We start from the raw sequence: 13,367 nt of genomic DNA on the forward strand, positions 1-13,367 counted from the left end.
AGGGAAGCGGAGCGCTAAATCAAGTGCTACCACTTCCCTTGGCGCGCTGAACCAGGCAGGAGGGGTGGTAACGGCACAATGCTGCACAATGTTAGACCCACTGTTAGAGTGCAGGGCTGATCAATCGCGGCACAACAAAATGGTGAAAAGATGTCCTGAGGGAGCAATACAAATTTTCTACTTCCTTAAGTGGCATTACCTTTAAATACCGCTCCCAAGTGGCTGGCCTACCTTACAATACCTCCTGCAGCTGCCGGTGTTGACGCCCAGCGGTGCTGCGGGAGTGGGGGGTGGGGGAGGGGGGAACCTGAAGTTCGCGTCCGAGGCGGTACCAGGGCGCTGTGCACCGGATGACGTCATGATCTCTGGGGTGCACAAGATCATGGTTTTAGAGGTTATTGCTGCAAAACTCCAAGGCAAGTTTGTAGGTGTCGGTACTCTCGCCGCACCTGGTCGTAGAGCCGGTAGTGCCTCATTATCACCCCGCGGAGGTGTTAACGGGAGGCGCAAAGAAGGCCAATTTCCCCACTAAAGTGTCTTAAAGTCTGTAAGAGAAAATGGCTTTCATTTTCCTTTTATGCTTTGATTGTACATCAAAGAACGACAAAAGGAATAGTTATGAATCGATTACTTGCTGAAGAATATTATAACATGGCAGATATTTGGTTCTCGTTTTCACACTAAGCTTAAATTAGGATCATATTTACAAAAATGTTCCAACACAAGAACCATTTAGTCCTTTTAAAAATGAGTTGAAACTGTACTACACCATCGAGCAAAAATTCTAAATAGATGCCATTTTATCATGCCTCTTAGAAACATCTAAATGTTTTTGAAATGCAGCGAATTCTGTTATGCAGGCAGTTATTACAGCCGTTTTGCATGCAGCAAGATCTCACAAACATCATTGCGATGAATGACCAGTTAATCTGTTTTTTGGTGGTGTTGGTTGAGGGTGAAATATTGGCCAAGTCCCTGGGAGAATCCCTACTCTTCTTCAAATAGTGCCATGTAATCTATAACACTTACGTAAACCTCCAGAGCAGGTGGACAAGACTTCAGTTCAACATCACACCCAAAGGATGGCATCTCTGAAGGTGTAGCACTCCCTCACTCTGCACTGGAGTCTCAGGCTGAGATTTTCTGATGTCCATGCGGACGGGAATGGAGACAGGTCGGGATGAAATTTGAAATAACTTGGAGCGGATCATGAACCCACCGTCATCCTGCCCCCCCACGCGGCTTTCCCTTGGGTGCGTTTGCCAGCGCAGCAGTGATCTGAACGGCAGAGGCGGCTGAGCTAACTTAGATAATTATTAGCTACTTGCCAGATGTTTAAATCTCTTTTTAACCTTACCTTTCCAATTTCACTGAATCACGCAGCTCGGGAGCCGTGTCTGTGAACCTGAGGTCATTGATCCAGCTCATTAGTGCACAGCATGGAAAGCACAATAAATACTCCCACCTGACACCTGGTTACTTTCCTAAGGCAGATGTTGTTGCTGACTGCATTGTCAGTGTGGATTTAGCTTTCTAGATGCGGTAAGTCTTTTCAGCAAAGTCAGTATCCACTATCACCTCATTGGTACAAGCATCATTGACAGATTGCTTCTCTCTTTTCTACTTGACCTGCCATCTATTCCATCAGCATGGCTGCCATTTACACTGTCTCACCTTGGTCCTCAGAATCGGACCACGATGAGCCCCAACACCAGCAGCACCAACAGTAACACCACCAACCTACGCACCAACCTGATGCTGCACAGGACAGAGGGCACCAGTGCAGGGCTGCATTGCGCCAGAGGAGATACCCCCAACCCAGGGTATACAGGCACAGCATGAGCTTCCTCAACATGACGGAGCAGCAGTGCCAAAGGCAGCTCAGGTTATTGTGCCAGGTCATCGCAGATATTTGCAGATTGCTGGAGCAAGACCTGCAGCCCAGAGGAACAGGTAGTCACGCCTTACCAATGGCTGTCAAAGTCACCACCGCCGTCAACATCTTCACCTCGGGCTCCTTTCAGGGGTCTACAACAGACATTTGCAGCATCTTGCAGTCGGCTGCCCACAGATGTATCACCCAGGTCACCGAAGCTCTGTTTGACAAGTCAGCCAATGATATCAAGTTTTCCACTGATGAAGTCAGTGTTACTGAGTGGACGCTCGGCTTTGCGACTCTGACTGGCTTCCCACAGGGGCAAGGCATCATCGACTGCACACATGTGGCCATCAGGGCACCCCATCATCACCCAGGAGTCTTTATCAACCGCAAGGGCTTCCACTCCCTTAATGTGCAGCTTGTCTGAAACCGTAGGAAGATCATCGTGCATGTCTGTGTCCAATTCCCTGGCAGCTGCCGTGACTCTTTCATTCTGTGGACAGTCCACCCTCCCTCAGCTCTTTGCTCCTCCAAACAGACGTTCCGGCTGGTTGCTTGGAAACAAGGTTTATCAACTGAAGATGTGGCTCATGGCACCCTTGAGGAGGCCAAGTACTGAGACCAATGAGCAATATAATGAATGCCACATTTCCACCAGATGTTTCATAGAGCAGCCAGTAGGCATGCTGAAAATGCACTTCAGATGCCTTGATACATCTGGTAGAGCCGCTCAGCACGCATCAGCTAAGATCACCAGAATCGCTGTGGTCTACTGCGCCCTGCACAACATAGCGCAGCAGTGAGGATTAGTGCTGCATGAGGAGCAAGCCTCTGAGCGCGCAGCCTTTTCTTCTTCCGAGGAGGAGGAGGAGCATCAGCTGGAAGATGTGGAGGAGGAGCAGGAGAAACCTGTGATCCAGAACCCATCAGCTCCCGAGCACATTGCTGCCCTGGAGACCAGGGATGGGCTCAGCATGGCGAGATTTACTTAACTTCAGGCATTACACCATATGGCTACCATATTCTACGCCAGGCTCCTAACAACCCACAGCAACACCATAAAGCATCCCTACAATGATCAGCCCATCCCTTTCACATTTACCACCATTGCTGGAGGTAACATTATGTCTCATCATTCCCTCCAACTCACTAAGCCACTTCCAAAGTTGACACACAATTGCCATGATCAGAAAGTGGTGAAAATAAGAATTTTTATCTGTGACATCACATTAACGGAAACCTCACACAAACTGTTATTAAAATACCCAAGTGATTACCCTTGTGCAGCTACTTGTGTGTCATCTTTCTCTTACCGTGCCTCTATGTGGTGCTACCCCTGTAGCTTCAGCAAAGGTAGAAGCAGCTTACTCACTTCCCTGCTGCGACTGCACTTTTTTGGCAGATGTCCTCTGGGTCTTGGAGCCAGTGATGGCTCCACCAAAGTCTGCTCCTCCTGTGACTGTGCAGGGGCAGACTCGGCCTTCATGATCCCAGGAGGCATCTGGGGCTCTGACTGAGGGAGAGGGAACAGGGGAGAAGTGTGAGCACTTTGAGAGAAGCCCCCCCACTTCCATGTCCCCTCTCTCTGTCATCCCTCTCATGAGCCAGCCGTACCTCCCTGCTAGCAAGGAGCTGGAGAGCATCTTGCTGCACATGACGACCCAAGTCTATGTTGACATCCCTCCTCGAGCATCTGCCATCTATTCTCCATAGATTCTATGTGTTCCTGTGATTGGCACATTAACTGTTCCATGCAGTTAACCATCCTTTCCATAGAACTGCATACAGTCACCATCGCCTGGATCTCTGTGGTGCTCATTTTGGAGATGAACTCCTCCATTCTCTCCACATTTGCAGACATCGCAGTCACAAAACCAGTCAAACTATCCTGCACTTCTTGCTGCACCTCCTGGATCACCCTCTTTCTGGATGGCCCATGAGGCTTAGCATCTGCATGCAACTGAGCAGAGCTGGGAGCATCCTGCGCCCTCTGGTGAGGAGTCTCCACTGCTGCCCCTGTCTCCACCATATCTTCTTGCTCACTTATGACTTGTGAGACACCAGATGACAATACTACTCTATCTTGCGTGAGACCCACTGAGGTATGTGTATCTGCGCTGGTGCTGGGTGCGCTTATGTCTGGTGATGATGTGCCCTCAGAGGCTGTAGGCTCCTCTGAGGAGTCGTCTTCCTCTTTCTCCTGGGCAGTGGGGGTGGGTGGGGTGGGGCTTGTGATGGACCTGTGGGAGAGTAAAGAGATTATTTAGAAATCTCATATCAAGACTGGGTAAGGATACCACTTTGCATATGATGAACATTCACTGGCTGCTGCCATCAGTCCCTATACGCCATGTTATTGTATAAGATGTAATTCTGTAACCAGGTTGCTGAGATGTCCCCCTCTCTCCGTCTCCCACCTCCAGCTACTCTGTGACTCCTGAGACTTCCAGGGTGACCTCCTCTGCTGCAGTTAAGGTGGCCAATGATGGAGGGGTACCTCCAGTTCTCTACCTCTCGCTCTTATTGTGGGCTCTCTACTCCTGCAAGGAGGCAAAGAAGAGAAGTTTGAGTCAGAATGATGGAATGAGTGTAAGGAATGGATGGGTTACATCTTTAAAGGGTGACTATGATGGAGTGGGGTGCCACTGCCAAATAACCTCCTTGTGTGTTGTTAGTTGGTATGATTGCAGTCGGATGAAGGTGAGTGTGAGGGATGGTTAGTCAGATGGGGATGTGAAAATGTAGATTGGGAGGGATAGGTGGACGTGCAAGGTATGTTGGTGTGAGTATTGTTGGGAAGGCAGAGTGATGGGGATGTGATGAGAGGCACAGCAGGATGATGTTGAGTGTGGCTTTATACCAACGTTTCCTGATCTAATGAGATCATTGAAGCGTTTCCGGCACTGCACCCAGGTCCTCCTGACAACATCTCTGCTGTTGACCTCCTCTGCTATTTGGAGCCAGGCTCCTTTGGTCTGCCTGGGAGGTCTCTTATGCCCATCAGCAGGGAAGAGGACCTCCCTGCGTGCTCTCACTTCCTCCACAAATATATGGAGAAAGTCATCTGAGAGCCTGGGTGTAGTCTTCTGCCTCTGTGCAGTCATATTTCCAAGTGTTTGGAACACACAATCCTAGATGAACCTTCAAATACAATGTGGCCATGGCTCCTTTAAATATCCCGGCTGAAAACGCGTAATCGATGACATCATTAGACCCGCACCATTTAATAAGGCCAGGTAACATGCAGGGCTGCTTTAATAGGCGCCATTAATGGAAGGCCGATCTCAGGAGTGGAGTGGAATGAGGTGCGGGGTCGCGAACCACCACTGCGACCACCCACACCCGACCCGCCCAGATGTAGAAAATTCCGGCCTCAGTCTATTTTGACGTCTCAAGTCCTGAAATGGGATGGCATTTTGACTCAGAGTACTACCAACTAAACTAAGCTGACATTTATAAGTATGTAAATTTATTGGAATTTTTTCAAATATTTATATGAATTAATACATGTTCTGAAGTTCTATTTATTATCATAATTTTATTCTACAATTGTAATTGACTTTAGAAGAATAACATTTTGTTTGTTTTGGTTGTTGGGTAGTCAGAAATCCACAGGGTTGGTAGTGCTGGGATGTGCCAGTTAGGATTCTCTGCCGCTGGACCCACTGGTTAGGGGGGGTGGCTTCATTTTAATAATTCGGGCAGGCTCGCGCACTAACAGGAACATATCTCTTTTAACTCGTATTACTTTTCCAAAGGCTGAATTTTTTCAACAGCTCCCTATTCTGAGATTATCTGATGATGTCCCTTTTTACAATTTAAAAAAAAAACTCTCTTCACTTACAAGTGCACTTGTGCCTTTATTTTCCAGTCGTATTGCCTGTTAGATTTGTTTGCATTTCCCTCTGTATGGATGGTAGGTCCAAAATCTGGAGACAGTAATGAAGTGGTGACATCATATGTCCCATTTTCTATGATTACTGCCCTGACTGCTCAGTCATGTTCTTGTGGGTGTCTGGAATTGCTAGGTGCTAGAGAAAAGGCAGAAATAAATTTAAAGATCCCAAGAGGGAAGCAGATTTAAAGCAATCAAATTCCTTAAGTGAAGTTTTAGTGTGACTGCTTATTAGACTGTGAGTGGACAAGAATTTCAGGTAAAGACTGGAGATGAAAAGTGCTCTGAGCTGTCTCATCAGCATTGATAGTAAGTAATTCAAACATAGTGTAAGGGGAGGTAGTTGTAAGTGGCAGATATGCTCAATGAAAGAAAGAATTTGCATTTATATAGCACCTTTTCATATCTTGAGGATGTTCCAAAGAAAAATTACTTTTGAAGTGTCATTATTATCATTATATAGGCAATCACAGCAACCAGTTTGTGTACAACCAAGGTCCCACCAACAGAAAATGAGTTAAATGATGAATTTGTTTGTTTTGGTGGTATTGGTTGAGTGATAAATATGAACATACGAACAATGAACATACGAACAATGACGAGCAGATCCCTTTGGGGCCCTCTACCTCTCTGTCTCAAACAGTGTCTCTCACTTCCACATCAGAACCTGCAAAATGGGGAACTCTGTCCTGCAGCGTGCCTTTCAGACATCTTTACAGGCAGTCATTTCTTCTGTGCAGCTAAAAGTATTATGAAATGCCTGTCGCTTTAAGTGGCTTTGGCCATTTAAATCCCCAAAAGCACAATATTTCTGACCGCTAAGGAGGGCCCGCTCAACGAGAGCTGCTTCCAATAGCTGAAGCTCATCCAGATTATTTAAATAAAATTGTCATTTGGAAACTATGGCGAAGTCACTGCTCATAACGTCAAGAAGATGGAAGTCTATCTTTACCACACTTTCAGCAAGGATTGCATCCCCATGGAAAATCTAGGTTTGTAACTCCATTATTAGTAATATCTCTCATTTTTGCTACTTTCTTAAGTGCTAAGCAAGTGTCAATAACAGTAATTCAATACATCGGCAAAGGGTGGATTGTACATGTAGGTATTGTAAATATATATGTATATATACATGTTCCTTCATTGGATACTTAATTGGAACAATGGTGTAATTATCGTCTTCAATTAATTTTATACAACAGCAGTGACAAAAACAATGTTACCATCAACTTTCTCATTTTTCCATATTTCTGAGAGCTACAGTCAGTACTCAAAGATCTTGATGGGCTAATACTCTGAGAAGCATGTGAGACCATACTTTTAATAGTATTACCAACAAATTAATTACATTTTCTGTGCTGGTTAATACTACTAATAGCGTGAGAAACTCGGCTTATTTCTATCACCATGTAAAAGGGGCCCATCGGCTGAGAAAACCATGACAACATCCTGTTTTCCCTTTCCCAGCATTCACAAACTTGCACACAACCTCTACCAAACTGAAACTGAATTTCAAACAGAATCCACAAAATTCTGAAACTGATTCTATTGAGAGATTCACAGAACATTAAATATTCTCAAAATCTTCTTCAGCGAAGTCTGTTAAAAGGGGAACAGTGAGTAAACCCGATGCCTTCAGGTTAGTATTGAGACCCATTACACCAGGCAGAAATTACTTGAAATAAAATGAGCATCATTGAAACAAAAGAGTTGATCTCAGCTCCCAGCCTGGAGTCCTGCGTGCGGAGGCCAAGGCACATAGCAAACTGTCCAGCCCTCCATGGCAAGAGGCGGGAAGTGACAGCTGACCATTGGGTGAGAGTGGGATTTTGCACAGTAGAAGGCCGCTGCCGAGGACCAGAAGAAACAATCCCTGGCACTCCAGTAAGGAGGAAGGTCTGAAGGGTATTATAGTCAGGGGAGCAGGAAGGAAGCTTGGAGCAGGGTTAGCCCTAAGCTTTCCTTGGGGACCGATGAGCACTTTAAAACATGAAAAACTAAAAACCATTTACTTTTTTGGGCCTATTCTTGCACTGGCTCTGGTTGCTGCCAGGTTGACCTGGTGAGGAAGCCACAACAGCTTCTTCCTTGCAGGCTTCGGGTTACAATTGTTGATGTCATCGGAACCCAATCTGCATATTTAAAGAAGAGGTAATTAGAGTGGCTGGAGGCTGGTTTGGAGTATAAACACCAGCAATGTGTCAGCTGTGGCTCAGTGGTTATCACTCTCACTTCTGAGTCAGAAGTCCCACTCCAGAGACTTGAGCACTTAAATCTAGGCTGACACTCCAGTGCAGTGCTGAGGGTGCTGTCTTTTAGATGAGACATTAAACCGAGGCCCTGTCTGCTCTATAAGGTGGATGTAAAAAATCCCATGGCACTATTTCGAAGAAGAGCAGGGGAATTATCCACGGTGTCCTGGACACTATTTATCCCTCAATAAACACAACAATTACAGATTATCTGGTCATTATCACATTGCTGTTTGTGGGAGCTTGCTGTGCGCAAATTGGCTGCTGCGTTTCCCACATTACAACAGTGACTACACTTCAAAAGTACTTCATTGGCTGTGAAGCGCTTTGAGACGTCCGGTGGTTGTGAAAGGCATTATATAAATGCAAATCTTTCATAGACCAGGTGGGCTGAAACGGCCTGTTTTTGTGCTGTAGATTTTATATAATTCTATCACTCCACTGGCAGGTACCTTGCCTGCTCAGAAGAGCAGCTTAATATTGGAACTGTAGGCAGACAGTGGGATTGGTACAGGTAAGTTGCACCAGCCAGTTTAACTGTGTCCTTACATGGTTTCCGCCAGGCAGACGAGGTTAAAACTGACCCTAATTCCTCTAAATCTCAGATGAACTGTGTGAATATCATGTGATGCTCAAATGATCATTTTGGCCAAGATTTTGGAATGTGCGATGCTGACCTCTGCTGAAATGAGTTGTGGTAAGTTCTCTGCCACAGCTATTTTCCACGGCTTGTGATGTGCTCTCTATTTGAGCTTGTAAATGTCTTGTTTGTGAATGTTATTGAGTTTGTAACATCTGAAGTAAGAAATACAACCAGTGGAAATCACTGTTATTGTAAAGCTCAAAATGACATTCTAAGAATAGTTTGTAATATAAAAAGATTACAAGCTTGCAGACAAATTTTTGATACCTCATGAAAATTTCCTTTGTTCCAAAATCCATCTTTACCTGTTGAAGTGCCATACCAGGCAATGGCTTTTTGGTATGGGAGCGACTTGGGGATTCTGAACATGTTATACAATTAAGTAAAGTACATACTTAAAAATAAATAAATAAGAAAATGGTCTAGTGGCAGTATCTGTTTTTCCAGAACTTAAAGAAGGCTAACTTTGAAGGTATGAGGCGTGAATTGGCTGAGATGGATTGGCGAATGATACTTAAGGGGTTGACTGTGGATGGGCAATGGCAGACATTTAGAGACCGCATGGATGAACTACAACAATTGTACATTCCTGTCTGGCATAGAAATAAAAAAGGGAAGGTGGCTCAACCGTGGCTATCAAGGGAAATCAGGGATAGTATTAAAGCCAAGGAAGTGGCATACAAATTGGCCAGAAATAGCAGCGAACCTGGGGACTGGGAGAAATTTAGAACTCAGCAGAGGAGGACAAAGGGTTTGATTAGGGCAGGGAAAATGGAGTATGAGAAGAAGCTTGCAGGGAACATTAAGACGGATTGCAAAAGTTTCTATAGATATGTAAAGAGAAAAAGGTTAGTAAAGACAAATGTAGGTCCCCTGCAGTCAGAATCAGGGGGAAGTCATAACGGGGAACAAAGAAATGGCGGACCAATTGAACAAGTACTTTGGTTCGGTATTCACGAAGGAGGACACGAACAACCTTCCTGTTATAAAAGGGGTCGGGGGGTCTAGTAAGGAGGAGGAACTGAGGGAAATCCTTATTAGCCGGGAAATTGTGTTGGGGAAATTGATGGGATTGAAGGCCGATAAATCCCCAGGGCCTGATGGACTGCATCCCAGAGTACTTAAGGAGGTGGCCTTGGAAATAGTGGATGCGTTGACAGTCATTTTCCAACATTCCATTGACTCTGGATCAGTTCCTATGGAGTGGAGGGTAGCCAATGTAACCCCACTTTTTAAAAAAGGAGGGAGAGAGAAAACAGGGAATTATAGACCGGTCAGCCTGACATCGGTAGTGGGTAAAATGATGGAATCAATTATTAAGGATGTCATAGCAGTGCATTTGGAAAGAGGTGACATGATAGGTCCAAGTCAGCATGGATTTGTGAAAGGGAAATCATGCTTGACAAATCTTCTGGAATTTTTTGAGGATGTTTCCAGTAGAGTGGATAAGGGAGAACCAGTTGATGTGGTATATTTGGACTTTCAGAAGGCGTTCGACAAGGTCCCACACAAGAGATTGATGTGCAAAGTTAGAGCACATGGGATTGGGGGTAGTGTACTGACATGGATTGAGAACTGGTTGTCAGACAGGAAGCAAAGAGTAGGAGTAAATGGGTACTTTTCAGAATGGCAGGCAGTGACTAGTGGGGTACCGCAAGGTTCTGTGCTGGGGCCCCAGCTGTTTACACTGTACATTAATGATTTAGATGAGGGGATTAAATGTAGTATCTCCAAATTTGCGGATGACACTAAGTTGGGTGGCAGTGTGAGCTGCGAGGAGGATGCTGTGAGGCTGCAGAGCGACTTGGATAGGTTAGGTGAGTGGGCAAATGCATGGCAGATGAAGTATAATGTGGATAAATGTGAGGTTATCCACTTTGGTGGTAAAAACAGAGAGACAGACTATTATCTGAATGGTGACAGATTAGGAAAAGGGGAGGTGCAAAGAGACCTGGGTGTCATGGTACATCAGTCATTGAAGGTTGGCATGCAGGTGCAGCAGGCGGTTAAGAAAGCAAATGGCATGTTGGCCTTCATAGCAAGGGGATTTGAGTACAGGGGCAGGGAGGTGTTGCTACAGTTGTACAGGGCATTGGTGAGGCCACACCTGGAGTATTGTGTACAGTTTTGGTCTCCTAACCTGAGGAAGGACATTCTTGCTATTGAGGGAGTGCAGCGAAGGTTCACCAGACTGATTTCCGGGATGGCGGGACTGACCTATCAAGAAAGACTGGATCAACTGGGCTTGTATTCACTGGAGTTCAGAAGAATGAGAGGGGGCCTCATAGAAACATATAAAATTCTGACGGGGTTAGACAGGTTAGATGCAGGAAGAATGTTCCCAATGTTGGGGAAGTCCAGAACCAGGGGTCACAGTCTAAGGATAAGGGGTAAGCCATTTAGGACCGAGATGCGGAGGAACTTCTTCACCCAGAGAGTGGTGAACCTGTGGAATTCTCTACCACAGAAAGTTGTTGAGGCCAATTCACTAAATATATTCAAAAAGGAGTTAGATGAGGTCCTTACTGCTAGGGGGATCAAGGGGTATGGCGAGAAAGCAGGAATGGGGTACTGAAGTTGAATGTTCAGCCATGAACTCATTGAATGGCGGTGCAGGCTAGAAGGGCCGAATGGCCTACTCCTGCACCTATTTTCTATGTTTCTATGTTTCTATGTACTTTGTCAACAGTGCTTTTAAGGTCACTGCTTCCTGGCACCATCCCTAAAAGCTAACACTTAATGGGCTGGGGTGTTTAGAGTACAGAAATATGTTTGTATTATTGCAGGGGTTAAGTTTGCCCAAGTATTCTTATCAAATAAAACATCAATCAGGACAAATTATACTTTACAATCTTTATTTGCCTATGTTTAAATATGGCTTCTCTATTTTAAAAAAACATTTGTGGGCTAGATGGTATTTGTTGAAACTATTGTATTTTGTACATAAAAGGACAGAAAGTCATTGGTGTATGAAATGACAGGTATCTAACCAGACCCAATTTATAAAAAGACATTGAAAAGACGACTTTGAGCTGCTTTATGTGATATATTAGTACGTAAATATAGTTGGATTGGAAGACATTTTGCTGAATCAGCACTCTGCTGTAGATCACAGACATAGAAAGATTAAGAAGTTATTTAACTAATTTAAAACATCGGACTTACGCTTTCATTTGCTACAGCTATGTTTTCTTGAATTCAATTAATTTTAGCATTTTCCAGCAGGTTTCATTATATACACGTTGCATTATCAGTGTGGTATAATTGGGGGTTGATCTCATTCTAGCTTTTCTCTTCAGTCTTATTTAATCGAAGCCCTTGTTTTCCAATTTTGTTCCCTTCAAGTTTAAGCTATGATTGAATCCAAATTGTTCTGTGATGTGTTTTACTATTCACCTGATAACAAAAGTGTTGTGTATCTGTAAAGCATGCACTCCCATGTTTTGCAACCAGGGAACTCATCCCCTGAAGTCCCAAGGGATCCCAGCATCCCTTGGGAGCACTGTATATAAGCCGGCCCCAAAGGCCTGTTCCTCACTCTGGAATGTCTTATTAAAGACTGAGGTCACTGTTACTTTAACCTCCCTGTGTGCAGCATCATCTGTGTTAGGAACACAATAACTGGCGACGAGAATATGAATCCAACACAAAGATGCAGCATACTGTGGGCATCCTGGAGAAGTTCTCGGAGGGTGAGGACTGGGAAGCCGATGTCGAACGGCTAGACCAGTACTTTGTAGCCAACGAGCTGGATGGAGAAGGAAACGCTGCAAAAAGGAGAGCGGTCCTCCTCACAGTATCCTGGGCACCGACCTACAGCCTCATGAAGAATCTGCTGACTCTGGTGAAACCCACAGATAAGTCCTATGAGGAGTTGTGTACACTGGTTCGGGAGCATCTTAACTCGAGGGAGAGCGTGCTGATGGCAAGGTATTGGTTCTACACGTGCCAGCGATCTGAAGGTCAGGAACTGGCGAGCTACGTCGACGAGCTAAGGTGACTTGCAGGACAATGTGAGTTTGATGGCTACCTGGAGCAAATGCTCAGAGACTTTTTTGTACTGGGCATTGGCCACGAGACCATCCTACGAAAACTTTTGACTGTAGAGACACCGACCCTCAGTAAGGCCATTGCGATAGCACAGGCATTTATGTCCACCAGTGATAACACCAAACAAATCTCTCAGCACACAAGTGCTAGCAATGTTCATAAATTAACTGGAACTGTGCTTGCAAGCAGAAATGTACAGGGCAGAAACCACAAGTCTGCAACTGCCAGCAGGCCTCAGGTGACTCAGATGACTGAGTCCCCAACAAAGGATGACTGCAAGGCAATTCACACCTTGTTGGCGTTGTGGAGGCTCCCATTCAGCCTATTCATGCCGCTTCAAAGGGTATGTTTGCAAGAGCTGTGGAACAATGGGGCACCTCCAACGAGCTGCAAGCTCTGCAAAACCTGCTAACCACCACAGAGCAGAGGAAAATCGGTCCATGGTGGATCAAAGCAATTTACAGCCTCAGAGAGAGGAGGCAGATGCTGAAGTACACGGGGTGCATACATTTTCGACGAAATGTTCACCTATAATGCTAAACGTAAAATTGTATGGCTTACCTGTAGCCATGGCACTGGACACTGGCGCTAGCCAATCCATCATGAGTAAAAAGATGTTTGAGAGACTATGGTGCAACAAGGCATTCA

The 13,367-nt window shown here is 45.2% G+C and overlaps 1 long non-coding RNA gene across 1 annotated transcript in view; it reads left to right on the top strand.

Moving 5' to 3' along the window:
- Positions 1 to 13,367, top strand: part of LOC139275753 (uncharacterized) — a 165,535-nt gene that overhangs the window by 80,451 nt on the left and 71,717 nt on the right. The gene's annotated exons all lie outside the window — the stretch shown is intronic.

Source organism: Pristiophorus japonicus, chromosome 11 (genome assembly GCF_044704955.1).
Source record: "Pristiophorus japonicus isolate sPriJap1 chromosome 11, sPriJap1.hap1, whole genome shotgun sequence".
Classification (NCBI taxonomy): Eukaryota; Metazoa; Chordata; class Chondrichthyes; family Pristiophoridae; genus Pristiophorus; species Pristiophorus japonicus.